Raw genomic sequence first — 12738 nt, forward strand, 5'->3', positions numbered from 1 at the left:
CTCTTCCTGGGGGCAGGTCCTGGGGATGGCCAGTTTTCCCCCAACCTACACACAATGACGAAGAAACTCTGATTACGGCATTGCCAAGAGCCCCGGGCAATGTAACCCCAGCAGTCCTCCAGGCGCTCAGAGAGGAAAGACACCACCAGACAACCTTTGAATGTCCCTTCCAACCCTAACCATTCTGTGATTCTACGAATATGGCCAGAGCGTTTCCAGTGCTGCTGGTCGCCTTGCGCTAATGCTCAGAACACGCTGCATCATCAGAAGGCACTGAAAAAATATTCCTTATTGCCACCCTGACTAGAAATTGGCACATCTAAAGCAGCCTATAATCTGTGTGTATTTTTAAATGGATTGAAAATAAGCTTTTTTCAGTTTTAGGCGTTCAATAATCTTTTTACCTTTAAGGACATGCTGTAAGCACAGACTCCTTAGGAAAGACCATACTCTGCTGTGATGCTCAACCTGACACAGAATGCAAACTGGTAAAAATAATCAGAAATAATCCATATTCCACAAGGTTTTATATCTTCCTTGATTACGTGGGGCGGATATTAGCAGACCTCATCACTCAACCACAGTTTGAAGCAGTGATTAGTTTAAAAAAAAAGAGGACCAAGAGTATAATGCCCACTTCAAATACGGTGGTGGAGAACAGTCAGGTCTGTGTGAAAAGGTCTGTTTGGGGATCCAGCGACTCCTTTTTTTTTGGGTTGGGAGACCAGGACATCCTCCTCCCAGAAGCAAGGACAGTCTTTTCAGATGTGTTAGCTGCCATTCCGAAGGGAACACAATTTCAGTGGAAGTCCTCCTGAGCGATTACACAGAGAGAGGAAGAACAGAGGACTTCTTTAAACTACATTGTCTTTGAAGGGCTCTTGTCCCGCAGTCAGCGAGACAGGTGTTCCCTGGCCAGCAGCCGGCACCGAAAGAGCAGTGCCTGTCCCCAGAGCTTGGCTCAGCCTTCTGGGGGCACACGAGCAGAAGCACAGCATGGGCCTCCTCGGGCCTGAGCCAGAACTCTGCCTCGATCCCCAAAACTGCTCCGCAGGCTCAGCGTTCCCCCGCTCCAAAGTGCACCTCTGCCTAAATGCTGCTTCTTGCCTCGCTTCAGCAAGGAACCGAAAGCATCGCGTTAGGGATGAGGTGTGTGCGCACACAGCTGCATGTAAGACTCTCTTGGCCACGGATTAGTTTTCAGCTTTTTGCTTTGCCTCTAAAAGGAAGGGGAAAGGGAAAGGGAAAGGGAAAGGGAAAGGGAAAGGGAAAGGGAAAGGGAAAGGGAAAGGGAAAGGGAAAAGGAAAGGGAAAGGGAAAGGGAAAAGGAAAGGGAAAGGGAAAGGGAAAGGGAAAGGGAAAGGGAAAGGGAAAGGGAAAGGGAAAGGGAAAGGAATTTTATTAAAAAGGAAAAGATGAACAAAAAGAAAAAGATGAAGAAAAAGAAGAAAAAAAAGAAGAAAAAGAAAAAGAAAAAGAAAAAAAAAAGAAAAAGAAAAAGAAAAAAAAAAGAAAAAGAAAAAGAAAAAGAAAAAGAAAAAGAAAAAGAAAAAGAAAAAGAAAAAGAAAAAGAAAAAGAAAAAGAAAAAGAAAAAGAAAAAGAAAAAGAAAAAGAAAAAGAAAAAGAAAAAGAAACCCAATACCATGACCTGATGAGATCCATCCGCGGGTCCTGAGGGAACTGGCGGATGAAGTTGCCAAGCCACTGGCCATCGTATTTGAGAAGTCGTGGCAGTCTGGTGAGGTCCCCGATGACTGGAAGAGAGGGAACATAACCCCAGTTTTTAAAAAGGGGAATAAGGAAGACCCAGGTAACTACAGGCCGCTCAGCCTCACCTCTGTGCCTGGCAAGGTCATGGAGCAGATTCTCCTGGAAACCACGCTAAGGCACATGGAGAGCAAGGAGGTGGTTGGTGACAGCCAACATGGCTTCACCAAGGGCAGATCGTGCCTGACCAACTTGGTGGCCTTCTATGATGGGGTGACGGCATCGGTGGACAAGGGACGAGCAACAGACATCATCTACCTGGACTTGTGCAAAGCTTTTGACACTGTCCCGCACGACATCCTTCTCTCTAAACTGGAGAGGCATGGCTTTGATGGACGGACCACTCGGTGGATAAGAAGTTGGCTGGATGGCCCACTCAGAGAGTGGTGGTCAATGGCTCGATGTCCAAGTGGAGACCGGTCATGAGTGGAGTCCCTCAGGGGTCTGTGCCGGGCCCGGCCCTGTTCAACATCTTTGTTGTTGACGACATGGACAGTGGGATAGAATGCACCCTCAGCAAGTTCGCCGATGACACCAAGTTGTGTGGTGCCGTTGACACGCTGGAAGGGAGGGATGCCATCCAGAGGGACCTGGACAGGCTGGAGAGGTGGGCCCGTGCCAACCTCATGAAGTTCAACCGGGCCAAGTGCAAGGCCCTGCACCTGGGTCAGGGCAATCCCAGGCACAAAAACAGGCTGGGTGGAGAATGGATGGAGAGCAGCCCTGAGGAGAAGGACCTCGGAGTGCTGGTGGATGAGAAGCTTAACATGAGCCGGCAATGCGCCCTCGTAGCCCAGAAGGCCAACCGAATCCTGGGATGCATCAAGAGGAGCGTGGCCAGCAGGTCGAGGGAGGTGATTGTCCTGCCCTGGTGAGACCCCACCTGGAGTACTGTGTCCAGTTCTGGAGCCCCCAGCACAAGAAGGACATGGACCAGTTGGAGAAGGTCCAGAGGAGGGCCACGAAGATGATAAAAGGGCTGGAGCACCTCTCTTATGAGGACAGGCTGAGAGAGTTGGGGCTGTTCAGCCTGCAGAAGAGGAGGCTCCAGGGAGACCTGATAGCGGTCTTCCAGTACCTCAAGGGGGCCTACAAGAAAGATGGGGAGAAGCTGTTCAGTAGGGCCTGTTGTGATAGGACGAGGGGTAATGGTTTTAAAATAGAGGGGGGTAGATTTAGATTGGAAATTAGGAAAAAATTTTTTACGATGCGAGTTATAGAACACTGGAACAGGTTGCCCAGAAAGGTGGTGGAGGCCCCATCTCTGGAAACGTTCAAGGCCAGGCTGGATGAGGCTCTGAGCAACCTGATCTGGTTGGGGATGTCCCTGCTCCTTGCAGGGGGGTTGGACTAGATGACCTTTGAAGGCCCCTTCCAACCCTAACCATTCTATGATTCTATGATTCTCAGCAGATGGCACGTTTCAGTGTTTAAAGAGAAAATAAGGAAGGAACCAACAGACTCTGCCTACATGACCTAATCTCTCTCCTGCCAGTTGGGCTCCTGTTTGTAATTAGTAGTAAATGCATTTTTAAAAAATGGAACAGGCTCTGCCTTACTGACATTTCGGCTGTGTCCTCCTGGGTATCCTGGGAGAACTGCCTGTCTGTGCATCACATTTTAACTGCAATCAGCGGTGAGGCAGGAACCCTGCAGACAAATACGCTAGCACAAACATCCCTGCCAAGGGGTCTGCGACCTTGAGAACCGCTCTCCTGCTTCTGGTCGGATGTCATTCTGCTGGTTTACCTCCAGCGCACCCCGCAAGTCCCATCCATTTGTTTGGAAAACTCCTAAAGAAGCGAGGTGCTCCGACTGGAAAGGTTTAATTTTCCCGGGCAGCAGAAAACGACACAAGTGCACAAAGAGTGAGGCAGAGTATGGCAGCTCACAGTGCTTCGGTCTGACGTCTGACCGCTTCTCCGGTGTTTTCATTTACCGCAGTAAGCCATTGCTGCGACAGTGTCGTGTCTGTTAGAACTGAGCTGAAGGCTGTGGAAAAATAGGATGTGTCTGACAGAGCCAACAGCAGCTCGCTGATTCCTGGCTATGAGGGCTGCAGACCCACAGGACAGGTCGTTCCCAGGTTGTCTCTCCACACAGCCTGGTGCCAGCCCGACGCTGCTTTGCAGCCTGATCTCCATTTCCCTGCCCTCTCTCAGCCCTGCTGCGCTCTGCGTCGGACCCGGCGTGACAGCAGCCCTCCAGCTCCAGCCGCAGGACCCGTACATCTTCGGCTGTGGTGAGGTGTAAGGGGTGTAAACTTTTCATGGAAGCACAAAAACTCAGCGGCACATCACCGGTGGGCTACTCAAATAGATGAAGAACTGGAAAAAACCCACCCTAAAAATTCTTATTGTCCCTTACAGCAGTAAGAAGCTGAATGCCAGAGCATAGTTATGCTAAATGGAGATGGCATTACTTTAAGATTTCCACCATTCAGGTTTCAGTGCGCTCTGTGCTAAAATTATACAAATAATGACAGAAACAATATCTGAGTGACAGGTGAGAATTAGCCTAAGAAAGGCAGGAGGGTAACTAGCATGTTCTTGTTGTCAGCCCCAGAAAGGATTGGTTTCTTTGTCAAAGAAAGGATCATGTATCCTGAAAACTGTAAAGACAGAATTTCCCACCAGCCCACTTTTGGGGAGCGCGCCTCTCGCTGCAGGGACCCCAGCAGATGGCACTGCCAACCCGGACATCGCTGCCTGCACTGTTACCTAACAGTAATTTATACTGAAATTCTGAGACTGAAGTTTGAGGCTACTTTACTTTTTGAGTCACTACCACCGGCGCCTCTCAGCATGCTTGCACAACAGGAATACAAAATATCTCTACATGCAGACAACTGGATTTTCTTCCCTCTCCTTATGCATCACGCTGTATACAAAGGTGCCTACAGAGAAGGCTCTCCACATGCTGCAGAAGAAAAAGGCAAGATTTCCAACAATGTGGTGGCTATGCTTGTTTTTGTAACGAGTTTTGCTGCTGCAGAGGGGAAGAGCGAGCCGTAAGCTGGAGCAGCAGACAGGATGAGATGAGCCATGCGAGGAAATGAGTCACGGCCCACAGGGGCGAAGGGAGTTCCCGAGAAAGGGGCAGCAGAAATCAAAGCCTGCCATCTGACTGGGGCGTCCTGAGGAGGAGGAGATGCCATGGGAAAACACAAACCCCGTGCCGTCAAGCAACTGATGTTCGGAGCCATTTTAAGCAACAGAAAGAGCAGTCTAGGTCTTACAGCTTAAATTCCTCAGATTCTGTCTTTCTGACACACCTTTGGGTATTTCTCAGTACAGGGGGTGCTTGAGACTCACAGATGTCATCAGAGTACCAGAAAAAAAAACATGGAATAATATCATTTAACCAAACTAGTTTGTTATGCTTACAGGAGGCTGTTTTGATTCCCAGCGGCAGCGGCTGGACCGCTCCTGACGGACCACGGGGCTGAGGAGATGCCAGCCAGCGTGCAGCAAACACCAGCCCAGGTGTGTGTCACCCTGGAAGAGCTTGCGCTGCCGGCAGGACATCTCAGAGCCTCCAGAGCCTCAAAAAGAGGTGAAAACCACCGCGGTGGAGTTTGTTTGGCAAAGTCTAGAAGGGTCCTAACAGGCCGCTGCAACCGTGAAGGTCAAGGGTATAAAGCCTGGTACCCCAGGTGGGGGTTTCCAGGGTACGTGGTGTAGCTGGGGGGTTTTTGGGTGGTTTCCAGAGCATATGTGAGGGAGATGGAGGGGACGGGAGGCAGCCCAGGCCTCCCCAGCAGCGCAGGCGCAGCAGTGCCCGGTGCGCCCCAAATGTGCTGTTGCTCTGCGCCCAGAAATTCAGAGCCAACACAAAGTGATTCTTAGGAATCTTTCTGTAGAAGACTTCTGGGAAGACAAAGAAGGAAAACAAGGAGCACGTCATAGGCCTGTGCAGAGGGACCCAGCTCGTCAGCAGAGGCAGGGTACAGCGCAGAAGGCCTGGGTTTAGCAGCCCAGCACGGCGACAGTCTCCTCCACGCCGCAGTGAGTCATGCTTTGTGCATCCCTTCCAGATCTGGTCTGCAGCCCTGCCGCCAGCAAACACGCTGGGGAGAACGGCAGGAATGCGGGCAGAGGGAAGAAAATCAGCTGGCGGCCACGCACCGACCACGGCGAACAAAGTTCTCCCCGGAGACGTGCCACGGCCCTGGGCGAGCAGAGCGCGAGGCTGCTCCCCATCTCAGACCACCACTGCGATTTCCCCAAGCCCTCCTGCGCTGTGGGGATCCCTTTGGCATTTCCAGCTCTGTAGGCTGTACTTACTTCCCCCCCGGGTGTCCCGGGGACCAGGACAGGGGATTATCTCCCTTTGGCATGAGAAGCATGTCCCCTGCCTGTAGCTGCAAACCTCCAGCGCTGGCATCGGAGGACGTGGAGGAAACGTCTGCGCCAGCATCTCGCGGCACAGATAAAGGCAGACTGGCACTTAACTGTTTCTTCACCACGAACCCCAGCACACTACCAGCCTACTGACAGCGGGCTGGGTGTAATCGCTCTATTAAAATGCACCCAGTATCTTCTGAGAGCACTATGCAACGCTTGCAGAGCTCTCTGGAGTCTTGTTTACAAGGACAATGGACTTCAGTGTCCTGATTTATGCACTTTTTCCCTGTTTTTCCCCTAAAAGTGGAAAAGGGGGTTTCCACACATGCAGATATCTGTACCCAGCTCATGTCAAGCACTGTGCCTGTACTTTAACATTGCAGAAATAAAATTTCTTGGACTTGATGTAAAGCTCACCCGGGGCAGCGGGAAGCCGTTATTTGGAAGGAGGTGTGAGGCAGGTCCCTGGCAAGCACAAGTGACCACATTTCCTCTGGTTACGCCAAGTTCTGAGCAGCGGAGCAGGATCTGTGCTTCCCCACCACACGGTGTAGGAGGTGGGCACTTGCGCTCGTGCGCTGCTCGCAAAAATCTCGTCTCGGTTGTCAGGGTCTTACAGCAGGGAGTGTATTTTCTCACTCGAAGCCATTATTGTTGCCCCATCTAGTAATTACACGTTACTTCTTTAGCTTATTACTCCGCCCCTAAGCTGCAGCGCCGCTGGCCTGGGGCCTCGGGAGCAGAGCAGGACAGATTTGTCATCGCGCTCTGGCCGCGGTGAGTCACGGCAGAGGCACGCGGAGCAGCAGGCACCGGGGCGAGGGTGCGACCCACCTCCCGACAGGGATGCTCGTGGTCCCCTGCCAGTGGGCTTCTCCATCTCTTCTCCTGGAAACCAGGAGGTGGCCTCGGCGCCTCAGATTTTGCAAAAGGGACAAGGGTGGGCTTCTGGGGCCAGGGAGGGGGCAGACCGCATCGCCGCCATGAGCCAGGGTGGCCAGGCTGGTTTCGGCAAGACAAGCTCGGGCACGGTGCGGCTGTCCTGCGCAGTGTCATCGCAAGCCGCTCCACGCCAAGCAAACACATTTCCTCAAGCAGAGTCCTTCCCCTCGGATGTTACTGCTCTGCTGCCCTGAAATACTTCGGGGTTTGCAGCATCTGGGGCTGATGTGTACAAAAGGTAAGTACCTGCGTGTCTCATGTCACAGCCCCTGTACGTGTGCCCTCCGCCCACATTTGCTACAGTCGTTGTCTATTTGAAAATGGAGTTTCCGTCGCCCACACCTGGGAGGCCTGGGGGAGCCCGCGCTGTGCGGGCAGAGGCACCCGGACACCAGCACCCGGAGCGGGGGTGGTCACTGCCCAGGGAGCAGAGCATCACCTTGGCTGAGGGGCGGTGGGCTCCATCAGCCCGCTGCGGGGGAAATGACAGCTTTGGGGTTTTGTGACACACTGAGGACTCTGTTGGCTTTTGTAACGACTGGCACACATCAGTCAGATTTAAATTGTGCTGGGTTGCTTTACTGAGCGGTTTCACCACAAACCAAGTCCTCCATGCTCCTGTGCCAATGCCTGGTCCTGAGCACGGGCAGAAACAGGTCTTGCTGCAATGCAGGGCTGCCTCACTGCACGTCTCAGGACAAACATGAGCCTAATGCACGGCTTAAAATAGAAAGAACTACTCCCCAGAGAGAGCGGTGCGTGATGAGAGGAAGTTATCTGCACTTCGGCTCCATCAACGCCGCATCCGTTTGCAGAGGGGTGCGAGCAGGAACGGGAGCTGCCACAAGCCAGGATACCCCTGAGCCACGTGCCGCAGAGGCTCTCGCCCTGTCCCCACCACTTGGCCGCTCAGGCAGGTTAATGGTTTATATCACTGTGCTGTTCTGCAGCGACAAAATAGCCAACATCAGTTACCAAGGTGAGAGCAATCTGTTTAGCACACAGTGAAACCAGCAAAAGGTGAGGGTTTATGTTTTTACTTGCTTTGAACTAAACGTCAAGCCAAGCTGCACTGAGTGCTGTGTTCTTGTTTCCAGGTGCTCACGTACCTCTGGTTCTGCTCAATGTTAGTTCAATTTGCTTTTCTTTTTAATTATGAAAAATATATATTGCCTTCAAAACAGCATATGGCTGTAAAATATTTCCCATGTTGCCCATGTTTCCCTTCCGACCAATCCCAGTTTCCTATTTTTTTTTCAGTTATGAAACAGAAAAGAATTTCCTGCAAAGCGGTGTTGCAATTTTCCATAGAACATTTCTGTACCAGCCTGTACTTACCCTGGCTTCCTCTCTGTTGTTTTGACTGGAAGTTGTGCTCGTTAAAAGGCACAAATTACAGTATGAGTCTACGAAGAAACCTGTGAGACTCAGTTCTGTAGAGAGCACGCAGCTGCCAGCGATGAAGAAGAGCTTGAACCATGGAACCGAGAAAACATCTGAGCGGGGAAGGAATGGCAAAGCAGAATGGCTATAATGGATTCAGAGGTGTCACGCTGTCAGCAGAGCTATTTTTTGAAGACGTGGTTATTAATATTAATGCAGCTTTTAAGACGTTGGGCTCACTTTCAGATGAGGCACTAGTCAAGCAAGTTAAGCAGAGGATGAATCAGGCGCTAACAAGGCTGCAAAACGCACATCGTCCACCAACCCTAATGAAGCCCATCTGCAATTACTCAGCAGTGTGATGCTCTCCTGAGGAACTGCATTGTCCACTCTTACCCCTGTTTCCAGGCACATCATGCAACTGTGATCGGCAAAGCATTTGACAATGAATTTTCCTAACTCTAGAGTGTAATTAATAAATTATTTGTCTGTATTCATATTTAACATGTGCATATGATTGCATAAGCGTGTGCGTCTGCATACAAATACATCTTGCAGACATAATTACGCCATTACGCATGAGCGCATGCTGAGATGAAAACCAGTTAGGTTTCTCACAGTTGGCATACCAGAGAGGACAATCTATATAATAACTTTTCTTCTTTGTTGGTATAGTTTAATGTTTCAGCTTGATAATCAGAACAGAAATGTGGTGTGACAGAAAGGACTGTGCATAAACAAAGCTCAGGGTCAGTGCCTTTATCTGCCACAACCACTCTGTGAGACCCCGCACATCCCTCAGTCCTCCTCTGTACCTCCTCCAGCCTAGCAGCAGAGCAACAGCCTCCCCCCGAAGTGCAAACCAGGGGTTCCTGGGGTCCTCAAACCCCGCCGTCACAAGGGCTGCATCCCTGCGGGAGTGGCGGATGTGTTACTACGCATAAGAGCTTCCAGAGCCCAGCACTGTAATTTCCTTCTCCCAGCAGGAATTTCTTGTTTGCCAGAGGATTTTTCATAACCTGTCACAGGTGCAGAGGGAAATACTGTGGAAGTACTCCGGCAATTACTGACATCTTGTTTCATAGACAGCTGCTGAAAGCGTATGAGACGAAGCATCACTGCTCAGCCAACGTAGCGTCGGGGAAGAGTTTTCGAAACGCTAGCGGGAAGCAAAAAAAAGACATTGAGGAGGGCTGGGAAAAGAGCATTTTGTGTCCACTACACTCCCAGCAGCACGGTCCTATAAGGTCCCACAGAACAGCCACAAAAATGACCATCTTTTGTGGTATTAAAGGAGCCTTGGCCACCGCGTGCTGCTTGTGTCACCCATAGCTGCAGGCGATACCCAGCTGCAGCTCGTGCTGAGGCTGCCCCTTACGACGGCTGAGCGGAGCCAGCTGGAGGAGATATTTTCCTCCCTTTCCTGGCCCTTGAGATTCTCTGAGGTTTCTATCAAAATGCTGTCTCAAGCTTCATCTTTCAGTGTGTAAGGCCAGTGTAAATTAATTGCATCTTTCAACATTGTTTTGCTTTTAATTATTATTCTTTAATCTTTAGTCATTTGTCTTCTATTTTACCTGGGAATCGTGGGAATACTGGTAGTGACACAGTGCATCACATCATACCCTTACACAAAACAGTTGTGGGACAGACATAAATGTATGTAGGCATGTATGAATGCATATACATACTACATATAAAGGAGTCAACTGTTGCTTTTGCTTCTGGATTAGCTGTAAACTATACTTTCTTCTGTCTTGGGCTTCCTCAGCCCTAATTGCGTGTATAACTGTACGTGGGTAAGACAGTGAGAAAATGAAAGCATCACTAAACAGAAAAAGAGATGTGGTGTCATGTAAAACCTTTTCTTGGTTACCCTGGGATGACTCATCCAAAGTCACCCACATAAACGATTTACTGCACCTTTGCAAACCGATGTAACCAATTTTTTAGCTCATTTTACATGATGTATTTTAGAGAACCACTGCTATTTTTCATAAGCCTTCCTCTGTGAAGCCTCTATTAACACCAGGAATCTCAGGATTAATTTCATCTGAAGGTGAGTATTGTCCTGAGGGGACCACTGCACACCTTGATGATCAGGGATAAGTGCCGTGTTGCACTGCAGGGAATGCTATTAGTCTCAAGGAAATCACCGTTTCTGAGGCAAATGGAGATTAAGTGAGAAAAGAAGTACATGAAAGTTTTAACCTCTTGCACGGGTTTTACCATTTGCAAGATATAGCACTGACACAAATAAAAACATCTTGCTAATTTCTGCATGCTGAAAATGGAAACTGTGCTTAAAAAGTGTGTATTTTATTTTATTAGCATGATTGATTTTGCAACTTTCTGGTGTATAAAGACTTTAAAGTTTACTTCTAAAGACATAGATTTTTTTTTTTTTTTTTTTTTGCCTCACCTCAAACATAGCTCCATGAAGTTTTCCTTATTGGCAGTTTCTAGTTACAGACTAACCTATGCCTACAGTTTGAGGATCTGAGAGAAATGGTATTGCCATTTTCATAGCATAAACCTTGCTTTCAGCAGATTTCCTCCAGGTTTATAAACATCAGAACTGTCTAGGACATGCATTTTACTGTAGAGAGAACATGCCTCCTCTCAAGGAAGTTCCTTTCAGAAAAAGGAGCAGACAGAACTGACCTGCGGGTTATCCACTCCTACATAGCTGCGATGCCTGGCACTCACTGCGGTTACGCCCAGCTCATCGCGCTGCGCTTCCTTTCAGAACACGCTTCGGAGCCACAGCCGGGTACTGTGCAGTCCAGAGAAACGCTTGTGATTTGCTAAAAGCTGAATTTATGCTGCAACAAATCAACCACTCGAAGCACACATTCCTAAACTGTTTCCAAATCAACCAGTACAACTTTTCTGGGGGTGGTCTCATCTCACCTCAGCTTCCTTGAATCCCTGCTGACTCCCAAAACCGATGGCACTGCTTGGCTTCCCCACTGGAAACTGGCTGTCGAGGAAAGAGGACCAAACACTCAGAGGTGGAACAAAGCTGTATGATGAAGGCTGTAACACACATTTTTTTTCACTGATGGCTGGATGTGACACATTCTGCTGAAGCTTTGAGATTTGCTCTATTTCAGACCAATGAAATAGAACATTGGGATAAATAAAAACTTTTGGACATACGACTCATATTCAGCTCCAGTTTCAAAGTTAATTTCAAAGTTAATTTTTTAAATTAAATCTCAGCTCAGTATCTAGAGATTCACAAAATAACAAACCCCAATGAAGACTATGGAATCAACTCTAATTTTCTCTTGGTTGGTGTCAAAGCTTGGGATTTCTCTCTGTGGAAAGGAAATTTCCATTCAATAGTGGGATGGAGTCCAGCAGGAAATCTTCAAACATTAAACCACATTAAACTAGCAGGGGACATGCAACTTACAGGATAAAGGAGAACATGTTTATAACATGTACAAAAATATGACTATGTATATATATATAGAAATAAACCTTTCTTTTCACCAGTAAGCATTTTAATTATTGCTTTATAGAGCATGAATGTTATCAAACTATTTGCTCTTATCAACAAATAGGAATTCCATAACTGAAAATCCCAATTTCTGTTTACTGAACACTTTGTGAACAAAAACAGTAGAAGAAGAAATGAAATGTACTCGTCCATCTTTGTTACTGTTGGTGTGATAAAACAGGGTGGGACTGCATGCATAAAATTAAAAATAAAAAAGTAAATCCTAATGGTTTTTGTTTGGGGAGGAAGAGAACAGAACAAAAACCTGTGACGGAGTTTCTTGGTAAACCAGAAGAGGAAAAAAGAGATTAAACAAACAACTTGTTTGACTGGTTTTCAAACTTGCTTTTAGACCTTTTTTTCAACTACTCTAGATAGAAGTCCAATTACACAAGAGATTTTGAACTTTATTTTGTAAATTTGTTGAATGACTCATAAGCTTGAATTAGTACTATTATGCAAGTCATACTAATAAAATATGTATGCTTGGCAAAAAAATGCATCCAATCCTGCCAGAATTTTGAGCACCTTTTTGTTCAGTGGCACTTGACGTCAGTTGGAGCCCTTTGGAGCATGGTAAGGAAAAACAAGTCTGTGATCCTGGATTCCAAACTTAGACTCCCAACACCTTGAATTATACATAAACACATCCACGAAATGCATTCCCAAACGACTGTTAAAAGCATAAAAAAATGTTTTAAAATACTTGTTTACATTACACTTTATCACAGTGAAGAACCCATGTTCCTGATGTGGCTACCTGCTGTTGCTCCACCAATCTACATCAAACA

Source organism: Chlamydotis macqueenii, chromosome Z, assembly GCF_036417535.1.
Source record: "Chlamydotis macqueenii isolate bChlMac1 chromosome Z, bChlMac1.mat, whole genome shotgun sequence".
Taxonomy (NCBI): Eukaryota; Metazoa; Chordata; class Aves; order Otidiformes; family Otididae; genus Chlamydotis; species Chlamydotis macqueenii.